Genomic DNA, 22,558 nt, shown 5'->3' with positions numbered 1-22,558 from the left:
CAAAAGATTAGTCTTTTTTTGTACAGTTTCCTCAAATTCAGTGCCACTTCTTTGTCTTCGTATGCTCATCGACTCTTTTTTTCTTTCTAACATACTTCACAATATTTTCAGGCCATTCCCTTGGATTTTGCAAAACATCATACATAGTTCTCAAAACCACGATATCAGAAACCAGTCTTTCATATTCTTCTCTTGTCATTAGTTCTGGCTCTTCTTGTTCATTTCTACTTTCACGAGCAGTCACAATTTGGGTTTCAAGATCAGAGTTTTCATTAAGAATGCATGTTACACTGGATATATTTTCATCTAGATTTTTCTTTGCAGCCTCCACCTCATCTTCTTTATTCATTCATTTCAATCAATGATTCAATAACTCAAATTGATGACTTCCATAACATTTTCTAGCTCAACTCTGGCAGCATCATCAGCATTCTCAATCATTAAAAATTCATCTCCAGAAGTTGGCTTGGGGCTCTAGTGGGCTAAAAGTCTTCTTCTATTAGTGTCACACATTTCCCTTTGATTCTCCTTCAATCTTCATCATCAGCTCCTTCAACTTCAACTTCTTTTTCAGCTTTTTTCTCCCCTTCTTCATTAGCATTTTCAACTTCAAACTCCACCTCTTGTTCATCATCAGACATACCATGTTCATTTTCTATCAAATTCAAGGCATTGGTCTGTACTATCTCTTTTTCACTTTCTTCATAACATTCAATGATTTGATGCAGAGCATTTATATTCTCCCCCTGTTTTGGTGCATCTGAGGTCTTTTCAACCTCCAGAAGTTCCAGGGTTTGAATCCTTTTAAGTGCAGCCTCAAGTGTCTCATCAAGAGAACTATTCTTCAATTCCAACTCTGTTTTTTAGCCTCAAGTTCAGCATTTTGTGTTAATAACGCTTCATATGCTTCATTTGGTGTAGAAAGAAATTGGTGATTCATGTATTGGTACATTTTCTGGCTCAGAATTAGGTTGACTTGACAAAGATTCGGGTGAGTAATGGATTGGTATAGTAGATATAGGAATTTAAGGTTCATGATGTTGAATGGATTGTTCAGGTGATGGTTGGATTGGTTCATTGAAAGGTGAAATTGGTGGTGATGAACCTGATGGTTCATTTGCTGGTTCTTCAAATGGTGACTCTGGTGGTGAAGGTATGTTTGTTTCTTTATGGATTAAGTGGTCTGGTGAGATTGGTGGGGATATCCTGAACATTCTGAGTTGCCTGGTTAACAATATTATAATTGAAAACATCATAATCAAGTTTTTTTTTTCTGATCATCATCCCTTTCTCCCAATACAGGTTCTGTCAATACTGGCTCATTAATAATAGGCTCATCCACAACATGCTCATCCACAACTTCAGGTTGTATCACAATCTCATTATGAACTCCACCATTGCCAATATCATCTTCAACATTCTAGGTTACTTCATTAACAGTCTGATCAATAACCACATCATCATCAACTTTTTCATTCACAAGCTCTTGAACATTTGCATTTATCGCAATTTCCTCATTAATCACCAATTCATCATTCCCAACATCATTATTATCACCATCATCATCACTCTCACTTGAGTCACTTTCATCACTGCCTTCTACATCAGGTTCTAGTGAAGCAGGAACCTCCATGATTTCCACTTGGTTGTTCAACAACCATGGCAACATATCAAACTCTATCCTTGCATTGAATTGGCTTTTAGAGATCACATTCTTTATTCTTTTGATCACATTTGGATCTTGTAAGTTTAACATTTCACCAATGGTTGCAAGTCCGTTTATAGCACCATTAATAAACTTGGATACATTAGAAACTTGTCTCATTCATTCATCTAAGAATTTGTGACTAAACCATTAAAGATCATCCTTGAAAATTTGAAAGGACGTCTGAATAATATTGCAACAGTAGCAGTTGCTAGTTCTATGATCAGTAATGTCCAAGTTCCTCTTCTCAATGACAGGCTTTGTATTACATGGTGTATCAGGAACCTCTATAGTAATGGAAACATGCCCTTCTGGAACTGCCCTTCATGAATATTCTCTTGATAAGCCAAAGTTTCTTGAAAAATTCTCAACAGCCTCTGCTGTGAGTATGATAGCTGCACAACATGATCATCATTTAATTGTAAAGCACCTCTGATTTTTTGCTCTGTTATCTCTAGTTTTTTACCAAGAATGGTGGCCTCTATCCTTTTGCCATTTATATCATTAGTGTAAGTAGCTGGTCCCCAAAAATCAGTAATATGATTCCTGTAAAAAATTGGGGTCTTAGTCAGAGCAAATCTCATATTGGAATTGTTCAGCCAATCTATCATTAAACCAGCTCTTAATTCTCTTGATTGACTTACAACAGAGCACACATGTTGTGTTTGGGTTCGAATTTATATGCCAATTTGATCTGCAAAACAAATGATAATCGTTAGTGTTTTGAAGGTAAAGCAGGTATAGAGAGTAAGAATTAAGGTAGAAATTGTCTTCAGTAACCTGTTCTTCGACAATATAATAACCTACACACACAAGTAAATTGATAAATAAGGAGAATAATCGAAACCCTAAATTCATCGATTGAGTGTCGAGAATCAATTATTATTTTCTTACCAAGTCGGAATTGTTAATTTGATTAATTGATGTATGATTTTGAGCGAGCACAGAGATTTTTAGGGCACAAGCAGAGAGTAATTGATAGTGGGAGGGAAAAGTGTTAGAATAGTTTCTAAGTCCCCATTTTATATCCAATGCTCGAATCTCAAAAGGCCTTTGTCTTTTAGTGCCAGCATGATGCCATAATAATTTAATGAATCATTTTTTCTGCTCGAGCAAACTGCCAAATACAGTTGACCTCAAGTATGCTCAAAGAGCATTTATCAAGTATGCTGGTTCAAAATCAAGGTATACTTCACCTAAGTAATTTTTTTTAATTAGCATGCTCAAATTTTAGGATTGCTCGAATTTTTCGGATTGCTTGAAGAGAAAAATTACTTAATCAAATTTTACCAAGAGAAATTGTTAACATCACACACTTGTACTCGTGAGCAATAACGTACCCGAGTCCTTTACTTAAGACAAATTTCATACCACAAGAAACACGACAAATTTCAAGTATGCTCGATTGGGAGATCATACTCGAAACACACATTTCAAAATTTTCCACACAACTTTGCAATAATAAAATAATTAGTATGCTCGATTAAACAAAGTATGTGTTACACCCCAACTTTTCCTAAAATAAAATAATAATTATAAAATTATTATTATTATTGTCATCCGAGTTAGAGACATTGAAAATTAATTTATGGATTATATATATATATATATATATATATATATATAATTTTGAAACGAACTACACCATATGTAAATTTATAATGTTAGTTAATATACATGTATTTTGTAATAGTTATAGTTTTGTAATCGGTTACTTTAATGATAACTAGGATCAATCTTTTATTTGTATCATATAATTTTAATAATTATTATAACAGTATTAGTAATTGTATTTTAATTTTTATATTCCACTAGATTGTTAAACATAAAGTTCGAAAAAGCATTTCCTTAGGTTAAATTATTGATAAGTGTATATAAATATAGTTAATTTGATAGTGGATTTAAATATTTAGGTAACAGCCCAGCTACCGCCGCACCATAATATTGTCCGCTTTGGTCGGGACGTACCACCATTGCCTCACGAATTTGCTTTTGGTTGCCTAAGCGAAGACTTCCCAGGAGGTCACCCATCCAGATACTACTTCCACCTGAGCACGCTGAACTGTGGGGTTCTCTTCTCATCCACTACCATTAAGCGCCCAAAACGCGTTATGATGGGGAAGGTATCCACCTCCTTATAAAGAAGGCTTAGTTCTCCTCCCCAACCGATGTAGGATGTCACAATCCACCCCCCTTAGGGGACCAGAGTCCTCGCGGGACCTGGCACCACCGGTCCGGCCCTGGTTCTGATACCATCTGTAACAGCCCAGCTACCGTCGCACCATAATATTGTCCGCTTTGGCCGTGACGTACCACCATCGCCTCACGGATTTGCTTTTTGTAACACCCGTTAATTTTGCGGTTCAAAGAATTAAGCTTGTAAAGTATGTATACTTCTCGGGAGTTATCCGGCATATTTCGTTGACCCTATCATCTTTCCGGTACGTTTAGTTATCTAATCTTTCCTCCCTAGTTGCCATATCTCTTAAATTAAAAGGGCCAGAGTGTAACATGTTTATTAATATCATTAAAAAAATAATAAAACATAAACCCTAGCCCCTTTCCTCCTGCAATCGGCACTAAGAGCAGCCCCATTCCCCCAATTTTTCTTTTTTTGCAGCCAATGTGTGATCATAAAACTTCAATTGAAGGTTAGTACTATGTCCCTACAAGTCCTATACACCTTAATTGATCATGTTAACGCGCTTATTGGTCGTTAAGGTTGAGTTTTGGTTATAACAGTTTGCTAACAGATTCGTATACGTTTATTGTAGGGTCTGTAATGCGATGATAATCCATTATTTTTGATCGATTCTTGTTTCCATGATGTTCTACTTTGAGTCTAGTTTCCAGAAAGGTATAATATGTAATTTTTGGACGAGATTTGAATACTTTTTATGATTTTATAAGATCGAGTGTCAAAGCTGATGCGGGATGACTGATTCTGGTCTGTTTTCCCGACGTCATAACCCTTTTTTGACAAGTCCAAATTAGTTGGTTCTACCTCTGGAAGTTAGTATTTTGAGTTAGGAACCAAACCCAATTGGAATCATTTAATTTGGCTAGGTAATGATTTTTATAAAAATTAAACCATTTTGTTACGTACTGAAATAGCTGCACATACCTTTCTGTGTTGGAGAAATTTTTATGAATTTTTTGTCCACTAGAAAAATATAATAAAAATATTTTTATAAACCTAAGACATTTATTAAAGTCTGGTAAAGATTTAATAATTTATTTCAAAGTTTATCCTATATAATTAAATCCATCTTCGCATGCTAAAATCTGCACGTTATACTTGTTATTGATCGATAAGTTCGTTTTAGGCTTAACCGGTAGATGTTCTATTGTGTTCTTGTCGGGGCTGTTTGAAGTGAGTTTTTGCACCGAAATCTTCCTAGGTATGTCTCATATATCATACTTTAAAATCATGTTCATTGGTGTTCGTTAGATTGGTCAACTAGTTGTAGTTTGATTGTTAGTGTTCGGTTGACTAGAATTGTAGTTTTATGCGTTTAACGCGAGGGTCGAAGTGATTAACGACCAATTAAGCTCGGGGGAACTTGGTTTGATGTACGGGCTGTTGGAGAATCATTTTTATAAGTTAAGGGGCTGAATTGGTTGTCGGTTACTCCAAAGGGTCGGTACAACGCGCAATTGCGTTTATTGAGTAGTTGGTGCGTTGTACTTGCGAGTTACCGACCCATTTCACTCGTGTAGCATCGAGTGGACTTGTTGGCTGTGATTTTATCATAATGGGTCCACACGGGGCTGAGTTGGATGTTAACAGCCTAAACGACTCTTAAACGCGCGTATTGGTATCACCTAGTGCTTCCGGGGGTAATTTGGGAATTCTTTATTCCCGGGAGTATCTAAGGGTCGTATTGGTGAATGTGAGGCCTCGGGGGCTGTTTTGATTTAGTTTGATGAGGTCGAGGCTTTAGGTGACCCGAACCCCGTTAGAACGTCTCATAGGATAAATGAGTCATCTTGATGTCATTAGTATTGATTGAATGTAAACCGGCAGGTGTTTGAGTCTTAGGATTACTTAGGGATTCTCTAGCTCGTGGTGAATCCGTGTCTCGTTTTAGGTGAGTTCATGATGCCCCTTTTTACTCTTTTTAAGTTTTGGGCTAGCATGCACACTTAAACGATTTTGCTTGATGAAACATTTAAACTATTTTATATAGGCTTGCTTGTATATGGTAGGCCTTGGGATGTTATAGTATGTATGTATATATTATTGTATGGCCAATATTTGGCGATGTTAATAGTCGTTATCGACTACGGATGTTACGTATGCCTACTTTGTGTTTGCATACGTTGATGAGATGTTACGTGTTTAGGTTGTACGTTTGCTCGACCCTAATGTTACGTGTTTGGGTTGTACGTTTGCTCGACCCTGATGATATTACTTGGATGTTATCCATATATATATATATATAGGGATGCACTTATAAAGATGCTTATATGTAGGTTTGTATATGTATATATACATAAGGATGATTATTTATCGAAGATGATGGCCTAACTGATGTATCCCTTTTATAGTTTAAAACATTTAGGAATGACTATTATGATTACTAATATTGATGTTATTTATTAAAACTTGAACTCACTCAGCTCAAGCTGACTTTGTGTGCATGTTAGTGTGAGTTTCAGGTTAGAAGGTGGATCATTGCCGCTTGGACGTGCACGAAGCTACTTGGACGGTGGAGGGCATGCTTAGTCGGATGTTTCAATAATAATAAACGTTTTCTTTTTAACATTTATTTAAATACATTTAAATTGGTTTTGGGCATAACTCCCGGGTTTTGGAAACTTATTTTATTATTTATGTTTTCCGCTAAATTATACTCTGAGATGCTTATTTTAATGAAACGAACTGTATTCATGTTTAAGTATTTTTACAAGTGTTTTGTATGAATACCAACTGTAGAATTTCCGGGATTCGGGGTCTTACAATTTATCCTTTGTTTCTTTAAAAGAATAATAAACAAACAATTAATTTAAATAATAGTATAATGAGTTGATATGGATATACTAGAGGAGTTAGATATATTATATCACTACAATTTAAATGGAGATAAACAAAAGGAAAAAGGTATAGGTTTTATACTTTAAATGAATATTTAGATAACAATAAGCTGACACTTCTTTCAAAAAAAATATAAATTGAAGTCTTCTTAGCGAATCACCAATGCTTATAATAATAATAATAATAATAATAATAATAATAATAATAATCGGTCATCTCCTTTGCTTCGATATACTTCTAGTGTTTTGGTCTACCGTCATTCTGAGTCTATGTTTCTAACATTCATTCTTAAACTACCACAACATTAGAGAACAAGGAATCTACGCAATTAAGGTATGGAATCTGGTTTCTTTCACTTATAGTATAATTTCTAACCTGTTACTTTGTAGTACGGACTTTCAGTATTTTATATTTTAGTATCACCTAGTAGACTCTATCGATACGACCTGTTTGGTCTTTGGACATTTTATACGTCGTCCACTTTTTATTTAATTTCGTTCAGCTATTAGGTTTGGTTACTAGTTTTAGTTAGAGAGATTTGTAGCATGCAATAGATTTTATAAACTCGTACTCATTATTGCATGTTCTTATGGATAATAATATGGAATTCTATCAATATGTTATATGTTATAAGTACTTATGCTGCCTTTCAAGTTTAGTACTCTGTTATCCGAGCACAACACTTTTCGTGACAGTGTGTTTTAAAAGTTCACGACGTCTCTAACTAGTACTTTGGTGGTACTTTGGCCGTTTAGGGCATATGGTTCGATCCTAGTTCAGTTACACGTCATATGTTACAAGTTATATGTTATATGTTTTGGCTCTAGGTACTCCTTTAATTACACGACTTATTTTTGTAACGTCAATTGTCATGTAAGTCAGCCACCGTTACATGCTTAGTAATATGTTTAGTATTGGTTTTTGTCATATGCCCTAAAAGTATCAAATTTTGGTATCATACTTATTTTGGTTAAGATAGATTTTTTTTATTATTTTGCTTTTGTTTATTCGTCTTATCATCATTACTATTGTTCTTTCTGTTACTGGGCACTTTTTAGCTCAGCCATTTTTTTTGTTTGTGTTTGTCTTATTTGTTGACAGGTAATTCGGGATATTAGGGAAATCAGTGATGAGAGTAAAATAAAGTTCAAGATTAAAGACTTTATTTATTTTTCTTTTATTTCAACAATTTAAATTAGGATTTCTTTCAGTTTGATTTAACTCGTTGGCAGTTCTTGGAATCTATCTCTTTCTTTTAAATGGATTGTGTTTGGTTTATGATATCTGTAATAGTGGCACGTCAGCCTGCTCCGGGATGGGGTGTTACAATATGCATGTCATTAAATTAAACAAAGTAATTCATGCTTGAAACGAAATAATGCTCGAAAACACTTAGAAATTTTCACAAATCACATTCTGCTCGAGTATGTTATTATTGTGCTCGTTTGAGCAGACATGTCTTCAACATAGAAATATGCTTGAAACACTTAGAAATATAATCAAACACTCAAACATGCTCGAACACACTCAAAGATGTATTTAATGATGCAATCATACTCGAATGTACTTAGAAACATTTTCATTCACACAATCATGCTCGAAAAACATAAAGAAGTGTTCAAACACAAAATCATGCTCGAAACACTTAGAAGTATAGTCAAGCATACAAACATGCTCGTAAAGCAAGAACACGCATATGCCTAACTGTTTAGGCATGTGTTCACAAAAACCTTCACTTAAATTAACAAGCATTGATCAGTTTGACTCTAGGTTAACTCAAGTATAAGTTTAAGGTGAAAACGAGATCAAATTTTAGTTCGTATCCATTTAAAACAATTTCCATTTTGGAAAGTCTCAACTTGGGATCATATTGATCAAATCACTTCACAACACTTCATGCTCAACATTATTTTGACTCAAGTCAGGTTGAGAGCGTGTATTGTGTACTTAGCACGATTTTCATTGCTTCTGTGATATGATTAAGGTTCAATTTATGCATAAGAAGTGAAAGGACACCACTTTGGATTTAATTTGTTCCATATCTCTTCTCAAGGCTTATTTAATTTTCTCCAAGTCACCCCAATTTAACTTCAACCCCCTGATGAATGGTCAAAACTTTTGATATTTGAATCGAATTTTCTTTGAAATTATTTTAAATATACAAACTTTAAGGTTGAACGTTGGACTTACATGCCACGCATTACGGACTTACTTGCCTTCCATTCAAGGTGTTTAGGACTTATTTTGATGCCCCACCTCTGTAGTTCTAGGTAAACCCCTTAAAGTTTGTTTGATCATCTTATGGATCAATTTTTAAATTTCAATCAACTTTTGTTGATATTTAATCATTGAACGACTGAATTGTTCATATCATTTATAAAAGATGTTTCATTTTGGGTTGCCCAAACACCAACAAGCTTGTGTATGGCTGGATAATTAACTTTTACACACCATAGAAGCCTTTTTAGCCTATCAAAACCATGAGCTTAATTGACTTAACTAGATTTCTATTATTTCCCAGATATGTTGGATTCAGTTTCCATTTAAAACCCTTTAAGCTTATATAAAGCTTTGAACTGAATAATCTTATCATTTCTCTTTTGCCATCACAAAAACATTTTGTAATTTTTTTTTCTTAAACCGTTGTTCTGTTTGAAAACTTAGTTATGATGTTCCATTCCATTTCATTGTAAAACAGATTCTCATATTAACTTGCTTTTGAAGAATTTCATTTTGTCACACAAACAAACAAACACATTTCATTTGTCTTACGGAATCATTCACATTAAGTGATTGATAGTTATTCTAGCACACAACATAGAATCACATTATAGATATTCACTTCAAAATCAGTTGATTCATTTCCTCAGACATATACTATCATCAAACAAACAAGCATTCAAAGTTCATTCTTTCAATACATCTTTCATGCAATCATTTAACAAGCAATCATGCAAAATGATCAGTTCAGCACACAATATCACCCATTCAAAACACATGAAACACTCAATTTTTAAATAGTCAATTAAGCACAAAAACACAAATCATTAACCAGACTTCATCTGCATTTATCATTTCTAAGGACATTAATAGAAAGTTGGATATGGTTTTATCCAAAGTTTGGTGAACAAGTCAGCCAAATTATCAGTTGTTTCAACTCTTCTCATTTTTATTAAACCCGTTTCATTACAGTCTCATAATGAAATGATGTCTGATTTCATTGTGTTTAGTTTTTGAATGTTGAACAGGATTTTTCACAATGAACATAGCAGCAGTATTATCAATAAGAATAGGAGTTTTTAGAAAATTTAAACCGTAGTCCAGCAATTGGTTTTAAATCCAAAGAACCTGTGCACAGCAAGCGGATGCAACAATGTACTCAGCTTCAGCAGTTGAAATGGACACTATTGTTTTGCTTCTTGTACTGCCAAGACACCAATCTGTTTCCCAAAAACTGACATCCACCATATATGGATTTCTTACTCTTATTGCACCCATCATAGTCACTGTTTGTGTAAGCAACCAAATAAAAAATTTGTTTTTAAGATACCAAATTCCTAGGTCAGGCTTCCCTTTAAGATATCTGAATATTCTCTTCACAGCAAGCATGCGAGATACCTTACGATTTGCTTGAAATCATTCACAAACACATACAGCAAACATGATATCAGGTCTTGATGCAGTCAAATACATTGAAGATCCAATCTTTGCTCTATATTCATGTTGATCTAATGACTCCTCTTTTTCATTTGCAACCATATTTTCATGAGTGTCCATGGGAGCAGACAATGTCTTCATGTCATTGCACTTGAACTTTGTTAGGATGTCTTGAACATACTTGGATTGTTTAATGAAAATCCCTTCAGCTTTTTGTTGAACCCGTAATCCAAAGAAAAAGTTCATCTCACCCATGGAGCTCATACTATACTTTGACTTCATGAATATTTCAAACTCTTTGCACATCTATTTATTGGTGGATCCAAAAATATTGTCATCCACATATACTTGCACCAATAACAGATCCTTTCCTTTTCTCTTGTAGAACAATTTCTTGTCAATGGCTCCCCTATAAAAACCATTGTCAAGCAAATGATTTGACAGTTCATCATACCAAGCTCTTGAAGCTTGATGCAATCCATACAAGGCTTTTCTCAACTTGTACAACCTATTTGGATAATCTGGATCCTCAAATCCTGGAGGTTGAGTGACATACACTTCCTCATCAATCTTTCCATTCAGAGTTGCAGATTTCACATCAAGTTGGTACACCATTATGTTCATTGAAGCAGCATATTCAAAAAAGATTCTTATGGCTTCCAGTCTTGCTACATGAGCTAAGACTTCTTCAAAATTAATCCTCTCTTCTTGCAGACATCCCAGTGCTACCAATCTTGCCGTATTTTTTACCCAAACATATAAGTCTATGAATTGAGCTAACTCCTCTTGCATTGCCTCCACCCAACTATTATCCTTCAAAGATTGATTTATATTCTTGGGTTATATTTGAGATAGAAAACAAGCATAGAGACAGATGTTTGCTGTTTCTGAGGCACTTCTTGTTACTCTTTCATGTAGGTTACCATTGATGTTTTCAATAAGATGATTTCTTTGAGTATAGGTTGTTTGAACAATCTTTTCTGCATTGATTTCTTGATCCAAATTTGAAACATTTAATTCGGGTTCACCAAGTTGGTCATTTTCAGTGTTTGAAGTATGTTCCAAGTTGTTCTCTTGATGTGAAGTTAATGATTCATTATTTCCAATTTGAAGAGTGTCAAACAATGATTGAAACATAGTTTTTTGTAGTTTTAATAACCTGCAGTCTGATTGCTTTCTTCAGAGACTTCAGGTGTTTCCACAGGCAATTCCACTTCATTGTCAGCATTTTGATTAACATTTTCCTCAGCATTCTGATCATCTATAACTTCTTCAACTTCATTCAATCTTCTTCTTTAAAATTCAAATTCAGCATCATTTGCAGAAACTTTGGACCAAAGTTTGTCCAAATCAAGTTTTTGTTCCTTTGTAACTTCTGGAACAGTAGTTCTGTAACCACTTTCATCAAGACCTTCTTAGTATATCTTGAAAGATTTAATCGATTTTTCAAGATCAAACAACCAACTTGGACCATCAACACTGTTGAAATGATTCTCATTAAACACAATATCAACAAATTCAGTTACACACATGTGCTCTTTCACGTAAACTATGTATGCCTTTGACTGTAAGGAGTGACCAACAAAGAAGCATTCCAAGGACTTGGATTGGAATTTATTCAGATAATCCTTGGTGTTCAAAAGAGAACACTAGCAGCCAAAAGGTTTAAGGAACTTCACATATGGCTTTCTTTTGAAAAGAATCACATATGGAGTCTTGTTATGAGCTCTGTTGAGTAAAACCCTATTCTAAACATAGCAGGCTATGTTAATAGCTTCTGCCCAAAAAGAAACTGGCAGATGAGCGTCAAGAATCATTGTTCTTGCAGCTTTAATTAGGGTTCAACTCCAGATGTTGTGAAAGGAGTGATGATGATACAGTTATCTCAGTTTGTCCCACCTTTGATTTGATGAACAAAGGTGTCTTGTTGTCCTCTGCATAGTGAATCGAAGCATGAAGTCATTTAGGGTTTGTGGATACATGTCAGGGTTAATTGTGAGAATGTTAATGTTTTTCCCGATGAGGATCGATGAACTCGATATTGATCTACGAAACCGAAAACGCACGGTGTTTGTTTCGGTGCATTTCGATACTAATCGATGAACGAAAATGACCGAGCATGTAGATGATACGTAAATATTAACTCGTTGAAGCCCCTTATAAATTTCGATAGAGATTTGTTACAATTTGGTGTCTCGTAAGAATGAATGGTTTGTTGTAACTTGTTGTAAATAAGTAGAAATGAACCTATTTATAATACAAGGCCATTCGTTACATTTACACTCCCATTCGCTACTCATGCATGTTATATTGATCAGCCTACATTCGTTATGATCCATGCACTCACATTCGTTAATACTTGAGATCTCATTCGTTAGTTAGCATATCCACATTCGTTAGCCTTGCACATTTTTCATTTGTCTCATTCACTTCTCATTTGTTAAACTTTGTATGCTCCTTCGCCATATTGTTGTCTAATTACAAAAACTAAGAGACATCGGTTTAACTTCCAGCACTTGTCACATTTCATGCACTAATAGACTCCCCCTTGACAATTGCTGGAGTTCGTTAACTTTTAGTCTTTGTCGTGTTCAGTTGGTCTTCATGTGTGTCTTTAAACAAATAATGCCATGAAGACAATGCACTAACAAACTCCCCTTTGGCATTAGCTGTATGTCTCCAATCTTTATCAGCATCAAGCTTGTACACATGATCAGCATCTTCACTCCCACTTAACATGAATACTCAGCCATACCTTAAAATTCACCATCTTGAGAAGATTCAAGGATTGAATAATCATCGCTCTTACCATAACTGCAGTCAATCAACACATTCCATCAATAAACCGTAAAAGTTTGTCTTGATTTAGTATTTGAGCACAAAATGTATAAACAGGAATGTGTAATGGTGAAAACATTTTTGTAACACGGCAAAAACATTTGAAAATGTATATCACTTGTCGGAAGATCAAATATAAATTGGAAAGAAAAATGTTTTTAGTTTTAATAAACTTTATACTAGAACACACCCAAAATATTTTTGATTTTCAAAGTTTATATCAACACACACCTAAAATCTTTTGTATTTTTCTCAAAATAACGAAAAGAAATTAAAGCAGTAAATGTAAGCATTACATATTTTTGTGAGAAGGATCGCAACATGGGATCATATTGACTAGTAACGTCCTAGACTACACTTCAATTTCGACATTACTAGGCACATAATCCAACGATGATTGCAGATATTATTGTCCACTTTAACTTTATACAGATCCTTCAGTAACTTTACGATACGTATTAAGGTTCAATTAAGCACAAATCATAAGTGGATCCCACCTATCAGACACAATTATTATAACTTGTATACAGTAAATTTCACATGTACGTTTTTATCTTTTCTATAGAATTTGATTGACTGTGACTCATGCAAAAATAATAAAAAGAAAATAAAAACTGGTTAAAATTTTCCCTTAAGATCAGTATTACTACATGCAGATAAAGTTCCATGTTAACAACAGTTACAAGCATGTAACCAACCTCAATTGTTGTTAATTTCTCTTGCCATAAGAATATGAATAACGACACAAATTGTGAGTAGTTCTTCACAAAATCCTTTACCTTGCTTGGCTTAATGAAATCACACTAGTCATCATCCTATTGAAACAAACAACAAGAGTATCAATTCAAATAAAACAAATATAAAAACATAAATAAACTATCACAAGAAGCTTTTATTTATGCAAAAAGGTTGTTTGTTTCAACAACCTAGATCTCATACGCACAAGATTGTTATACTCCCGTAGCACAAATAAAAAATAATAAGTTTTATTTAAGATAACTAAATTGAATACATATAACTACTAAATGATTTCATGATTAAAAAAGAAAGAAAGGAAAAATTACCTAAAGTGCATTCAAGCAAATTTCACTTTAAAAAATTTAAAAGATTAATACAATGTTACAAGTAGGTATTTGTCCAATACCCTATTTGGCTTGTAAAACGCTAATTGAGCCTATGGATCTAGTCGAAATACTGATACATTAAGGTCGTATTCATACATTAATGCCTTAATCAATACATTACATGAGGATGAAGATACATTATTGAGGTCTAGAGAGAATCCAACAGCATAACAGTACATTAGACATAATTAGGCACGGGTATCTAGGAAAACTAACTTAACCTATATATAGGTAGGTCACGTTCGTTAGAGCTCATTCGTTAACATCACTAACGAACGGCCTTTTCACTAACGAATGGCCTCTCATTCGTTAACCTTGTTAACGAATGAGTAATACTTTAACGAATTAGCCTCCATTCGTTACACTGTAGTAACAAATGGGCTCATACAATAACGAATAGCCCTCGTCTTTAACCAATATTCGCTAAACATGCTTAACGAATGAACTTTTATACATTAAATATAAAGACTAAACTACCCTTAGCCTATTCGAACAGCTGCAAACACCAAATCTGTGCACTAACATGGCTTCTCTTTTGTATAGGAGGGTGTAAAACCTTTATAGATGACTTTGCCCCTTCCTTAAATTCAATTAAATTTATGGTCATAATATATTTCCAATGTATTATAACCATTGCAGGTAAATAAGAAACATAGTTGAATTTTGAAGTGTGGTGATAAATATATCGGTTTACCAAAAGAAAAGAACAGAGGACCACAACCGATATGTCATCTCCTTATGGTATTTATAAAACATTAAAATAAGTATTATTAGTAATACATAAAGACTTAATGAAGATTTAAATGTACACGTTTTGGAAAAAAAAATATTTGTCATCAACCAAATTCAAATTGAATGTCTTGACAAAAATAAATTTATAACTTAAACTAAGAATGTATTCTTTTGACCTTAAATATAATTTTGACCACATATTTAAAAAAGTTAACTTACTAAATTAGATACAAAGACAATATAACACAATTCCCTCCCATCTTAGAAATAAAAAAATTTAATCTTGAAAGTTTTACCAGTGATAGAATGTTTGGCCAGTAATTTTTAAGGCTTAACTTTATCTTAAATTTGGACATTTAAAATTTAAAATTGAAATTCCTTTTAGAAAAAATAAATTTTAAAAGTTAAGATAAGGTTCAACTTTAACTTAATTTTGGAAATTAAAAATTTAGAATTTAAAATTGAAATTCGTTCTAGAAAAAATAATAAAATATACTATACTATACTATTCAAGCAATAGTTCTTTCTATAAATAACATTTATTTTTATAATTTTTATTAATAAAATAATTAAAAATTAAATTAAATTAAATGACATTCAATTTAATTACATTCAATATATTATAATTTACTATACTATTAATACATGTGTTTCTAAATGAGTTTGAGTTTTTCTTTTCAAAGTTTATTGGTGGTTATTTTTTATTTTGGTTTCATTTTGATTTTGGTTTTTGTTCGTTTTAGTGTTTATAAATTTTTTTTTCAGTTTCATTTCGGTTCAATTTTTTTTAATTGTTGTTTTAGATGGGTTTAACTTTATTCAGTTTGTTGTTTCGGTTTTTATAGCTTTTGTTTTTTGTTCGGTTACAAATTTAATAGTTTTAGTTTTTCTGTTTCATTTCGATTTTTGTTTTAGTTTTATTGGTATTTGGTTTTATTTAGATTTTAGGTTTAAGTTTTGTTTTAGTTTTTTTCAATTTAATTTCGTTTCAATTTGTATTTAGTTTGTTTAGTGTTTGATTTTAGTGTCTATTAAAAAAATGAGAGAATATGGAGGGTCAACAAGATTTTAAACTTTCAAGTGGGTTGAAGTTACTGAAATTATATATTTTTTTTATCTTCACAACCCGTAATAATGAATTCCCATTTGGTAGAAAGGATTTCAAAATCTAAGAATTTTGTATGTGTTACCCTTCATTTTTCTTCTTGATCTTCAAGTGTGTTATTTCAATTTTCATTTATGAAAATGGATCAATTTATAAATGTTTCAATTTGCTTTGCCTCGGGTCAAAACGGGTCATTTTAATAGGGTATCAGTTTAGTGCTGGTTAACGAGTCAATATAAAAAGGTATCGACTCCGTTTGGGTTTCAATAGGTCCTTTTAAAATCGTATCAATTTGGTTCGGATAACAGCGGGTCAATTTTAAAAGATATCGATTTGGTTTTGGTTAAAATGGGTCATTCTCAAAATGTATCGATTTGATTCTGGTCAAAAAATGTCATTTTAAAAAAGTTTCAATTTGGTTCTGGTTCTTAAATGCGCTTTAGTTTATTAGGGTGCGATACTTTTCACATGAAATCTAAAAACATTTTTCGTAGTTAGTTAGTGACTATGTTTGTTAGATTGGTGTATAAATGTTTATGTCATCAACTATGTTTCTCCAGAAAGAAAAAGAAGCCCGAATCATTCTTGGATGCTTATCAAGAATATTTCCTAGATGTTTGTTTTCTGATTTCCTTGCTTTCCAGACTAATGCTAGTGAAGTTTGTTTGTTTTATATTAATATTATTTTTTAAAGTTATGAAGTTTATGTTTTAAAGTTTTAAATTTTATTCGTAAACATTTTACTATGTAAAGTTATTTTTTATAAGTTTATGTATTTCAATACGTTGTTTGCGTATAAATATGAATTGCAGTTAAAAATCATGTTGTTGTCTCAAAAAATATATTAAAAAATAATTTGCCGTTTAAAATTATATATGTGTTTTCTTGATGATTTCTATATTTTTGACTGTGTCGTGCACGAGTCAATAACCTATTATATATAATATTTTGTCGTTTCAAATGTTACATGCTTATTCGATGATTTCTATATTTTCACTTGTGACGCACACGGGTCAATACCTTAGTTAAAATTTAAAGATAAATACTACCAAACAATCCCATCTTATTGGTTCAAAGAATATTACGCCTCGTTGCTACGGAGACATGGGGACTCCGTTAGTATCATTTCAGTTCGTTAATGGATTTCTGCCTGTTAACTTTAGTATCAAAACACATAAGGAGTCTGAAAATCTATATGTTTCAACTTATATCATCTCTTATTAAACTAGTGAAAACAACCTTTATAAATTAATTGTCATATCCAAATCAAAATTAATTTTAAATACATGGTTAGGTCAAAAAATAATTGATTTAAATATGTGGTTAGGTCAAAAATGATTAAATTTGGTGTGTATTAACAATTTATTGTTTCTAATTTCCTCAAAATCGATAAGCACACCAAAATTATTTTGTTGTACATCTAACGATTTTGTTTGATAAAATCCTAATATAGCAAGTATCATCAGTGAAACTAGTTTGATAAAGAAAATAATAATGATTAAGTTTGCAAAAAAAAAAATGGATTATGAAACCCTCATACATGTTTAAACCATATACCAAACATGAAATCAAATTTGAGGATTTGGGAGTAGAAATAAATTAATAACACTATCAACTCGGGCACTCAATAATGTCGAGATGTAGATTCAAATGATGGTATCTGATGAATCAATTAGGGTGATGAATACGAAACAATTTTCTTTACGAATCAATGGCGGATTCTAAAGACTTATTTCCATAACGAATCGTTGCCAATGGCATCTTTGAAAGGTTAATTAAACAAACAAACTTTCAAATAATTCATGAGTATTGATTTGGAAGATTATTGGATCGTACCTGGATGAATGGAGAGAAGAGGCAATTGGCGATCTAGGGTTTTTCAAAATGATGTAGAAACTAGGTTATTGAATGATATACTAAAATGGTGTGGGTCAAACAGGAAATCGGGTCCGTGCATCAAACTAAATTAAATGAATTTTTGAAATTAATTTAAATATTAATTAGGTGGAAATACTACGTAAGTTAATTGTATACGTGGAATCATTGGTGGACATTTAAAAAAGAGACATGTGGAATAGGTTTTGCTTTATTAGATTAGGGGTGCTTGGCCTAACTTTTATCTTTTTGCTTATGCTTATACTTTGAAATAGCTTATAGCTTATTTTCTATTCTTTAATAAACTCTTTTTAAGTGTTTGAATTAACTTATAATCTACAAGTAGATAATAAGTTGTTAAATCCATCATTTTTTTAATTTATTATAATAATAAATTGCTTCAATTTATTATAGTAATCCACCACCATTTGAGGGTAAATGAGTAACTTACACCCTTACACAAATAAGCTTCCTCAAATAAGCTAAAAAAACCATATTCAAATAAACTTCTTCAAATTGGTTTATATAAAGAAACCTACCATGATAATGATCTTCAAAAAAACAATCTTCAAATAACCATCTTTAAAAAAATTGTTATCATGGCAAGAGTGCGGTCAGTTACGACAAAACATTCAGTATACGGGTCGTAAACTTCCAACACTCTTACCATGATAACAATTTTTTTTATCGGTTTATCGGTAATTGGTGGCTAAATTATGTGCTATTAAGGTGTTAGAAGAAATCATAAGAAATTAGTCACATAGTCCACCCTTTTGTTCCACAAAAAAGTGTCACTTGAATTGTGTATCTTTTCTAGTGGCATTTGCTTTGCCACTAATTTATACCAAAAATAGAAGCAAAACTGTTTTCTTTATAAAAGTATACTTGGAAAAGTTATAATCCACAAAAGTAAAACAAGCATACACTCTCGATAATAACTATAAAAATTAATTATATAAATATAACCAGTCATTTTGTACGCAAAAGACGAAGAACCCAACACCATTCTTTCATCAAAATAAAGTTTGTTGACTCAAATCATTATGGTTTTCTTCGATTTAGAAATAATATCGATCAATAGGAAGCATACTAGCTCGTTAACTAATTAGTTTCAGTTGATGCAGCTCATCCATTTTCCCACAACAAGGAAGTAATGCATAAAATACATCATCTATCATCTCTTTCTTGATCATATTATGCTTCATGTCGATACCCTCTGGTAAATGTATGCATGTAATATGGTGATTCATCATGGTCCTTCCTTCAATGAAGAAAGTGTCGTAATCGAAAAATGCCATTACTTCGTCTCTCTCCATTTGCCTATCTACATTCCTGTACTTATTTCGTCCAAGTCTCGAGGACAGGCGTAGGCCTTGCGTGGTCAACTTCATCTCCTGCTCTCCAGGAATACTCATCTCTATTTCCAGGAGTCTAGCTGTCACTCTCTTACGAATTGTGAATGAATTAATAGGAGACCGCATCGCTATTAGACGACATAATCCATTCCCCAGAATGGATCGATCAGAGAACATGTCTAAAATAAGCAAGAACAAACAAGATTTAAGTGAAATAAAGAAAGGGTTTTAGGCCATAATTCTTTTTTGACAAAATAGTAGTTTAATAAAAATATATTTTAATAAAAAAGATATTTTAAAAATTTAAAGAAAATGACACCAAATTTATCATCCTTTACGGGCCTAATAATCAGAAAAAGAAACTACCATAATAAGACCAACTGCGCTTAGCGGTGATGGCACGGAAACTACTGATGATGTCATTAGCCAAGTTGTTAAGGATGATGTTAGTATTCTTCAACTCATCTTCGTTCGGAAGAGTTACCTTTAACATTCCATCTTCCTTGATATTACTACTGGTCTTGTCTGGCGACTGCTTGATGCCTTGGAACAACATGTTGTTTTGTTCAGCACCTACCCTCATGTCCATTTTTAGTCCAGCCTTATCTAGTTCTACTCTCAGATCAGCATTAGGTATATCTATTTCTAAGTGTCTTTTTGTACCAGTCATCGTCATCTTGAATGACATAGATGAAATTTTAGGAGACGTGATTGTTAGCACTGATTGATTGTTGCAATCTGAAGTCGAACAAGACTCATTAGATGTAATCAAAATGGCCATATGTTTACTTCTATGATCATAATTTAATTGTTAAGGGCTTAACTAAGCATATGCATGTAACACCCCAGCTTTAAGCGGAATACGCCCGGGTGTAATGTACAGATAATTCAAAGCTCGTAACGCTATTAAAGCGACAATAGCATTTCATATCATCAAAAATACACATATTGTTCATAAATAAAAACAATAGATAACACTTCATCGAAAAGTAAACAAGTTATTTATTTCAATTATCCTAAGGCAAACTAATGAACTTCGTCCTTAGCACACCATCGGTTCAACCTGTAACACGTTGAAAATAATATATTTTGTCAACAATTAAGTTGGTGAGTTTTCATAAGTTTTGTGTATACATATATATAGGAAACTCACGACTCAACAATCGTAATGCAATAATTATTCAAGAGTAAAGTAAATGAAAGCAAGTAATGTCGTCATCCGGTTCATTTAGCCGAAGCCGTTGAAGTCGGGGAAATGAGAACCACCTTACGTAAAAAACCGAGGTCGTAACGTTAGACGGCGTGGGTACGTCCCGTCGGACCCTCCCGCTATGTGTATGTGTTTGCGTAACTTCCACCATAAAAACAGTAAACACATTGCAAGCAAGTTCACGTATAATCATAAACAATATGCACGAATAATATTAACATGTACGATGTAAGTGAATCGGTTTGTAAACAATCACATAACTAACGAAAGAAAAACTTGTAACGTGCTACCCCCAAAATATTGTAAAACGTTAAAATGGGGTTATGAAGAACTCACTTGGAATGAGGAATACGGTATTGAGAACTCGGTAAAGATTGAAGTAAGCTAATTGGTCCCGCGAGAATTCCCGACAATTTGTCCTAATTATTAGAAGCATAAATAAAATAACTACTTAAACTAAGATAACAGGCAAGACACAAAGGAGATGGGTTTGCAACGAGTTTGGGGCTTATGCATTAGTTGTAGTTCATAGAATATTGATAATTATATAATTAACTTTTGTTAAGTTTAATCATTTAAAAGTCATATTTGGTTAACAAAGAAAACTCTTTTATATAATATACATTCCGACATATGAAAGTACTTTATGTAATCTAAACTAGTTTTTAACGGTGTTCAATTTAGTTAACCAAGGAAGAAAGATAAGAAATACATTTACTATTATTATCATGGTTATTATTATTATTATTGTTATTTTTAATGTAAAAATATAGATATATATATAAATAATTATGTGTATTTATATATTTATATATATATGTATGTATATGTATATGAAATTTATTTTAGAAAATTTATCGGGTTTCGGTTCGTTCAAACGAGTATAAACAATATAGGATTTTAACCTAGTTAATATAGGTTTTATTAAAACAAGAAAAGAAAACAAAATAACTAAAAAAATATATAAAACCGGACCAGGGGAATCGAACCTGCACCCCTGGCCGGTTTTAGTGTTTACATAGTGTTAACTGTGCTACCAAGATATTTGTTATATGTTTGGTTTCATTTGTTTATATTCAGTATTATGTTAAGTTTTTCCCAATTAACATAAACCCTAATTCATATAAATCCCACATTGAAGATCAAATACCCTCTGTCGATTAAAATTGACAGAGGGTTTTCATTGAGCATCAAAAACCGACCCTAATCCATATAACTATTACCTTTTATGATGACGAATTGAACGAGATTGATATACTAGGGTTTCGGCTTGATAAAGAATCCAAAAACGATCATAAAAAGCTTCAGGTTTACAATTGGATGAGGGATTAGCTTCGGAATAGTTAGAGAATAGTGTGTGCTTGTTTAATTGTGTTTTAGGCTCGTATTTATAGGCTAACGAGATCAAAAACTGATCCGTGGCCATAGTTTCTGCGATTTGATTATAATAACTCGATTGACCGACTGTCACTCATTGTTAATGACGATTATGATTCACGGATATTATGTATTCATTTAATTAGCTTGATTTACGGGGTCAAAGGAATCAAAACGGAATGAGGGGGAGGGGGTCGCGGCTGTTGACGGGGGAAGGAGAGAGGAGGAGAAAAGTTTGAATAATGTTTGCAGATTAGTCCTTGTTGTTTGGGTTGGGTTCAGTAACTGGTTAAACTAAAGTTTAAGGTCCGAAAGTGAAATTACTCGATTCTTTAATACGGACAAAACGAACGACATGATAAATACTTTGATGTCTTTAATAATTATAGAGATCCAATTACAAGATGGAAATAAAACAACTACATTTATTAAACGAAAATGACGAATGTCACAATGCACACGTCTATTTTAACTTTCAAAGACTAAAAAATATAAAAAACAAATTAACAGACAAGAAATTAAGGATATATAATATCTTATAC

This window comes from Bidens hawaiensis, unplaced genomic scaffold (genome assembly GCF_021521415.1).
Source record: "Bidens hawaiensis isolate Kalapana, Puna unplaced genomic scaffold, B.hawaiensis_p1.1 tig00004774_1, whole genome shotgun sequence".
Lineage (NCBI taxonomy): Eukaryota > Viridiplantae > Streptophyta > Magnoliopsida > Asterales > Asteraceae > Bidens > Bidens hawaiensis.
This window is presented reverse-complemented; position numbering follows the sequence as displayed.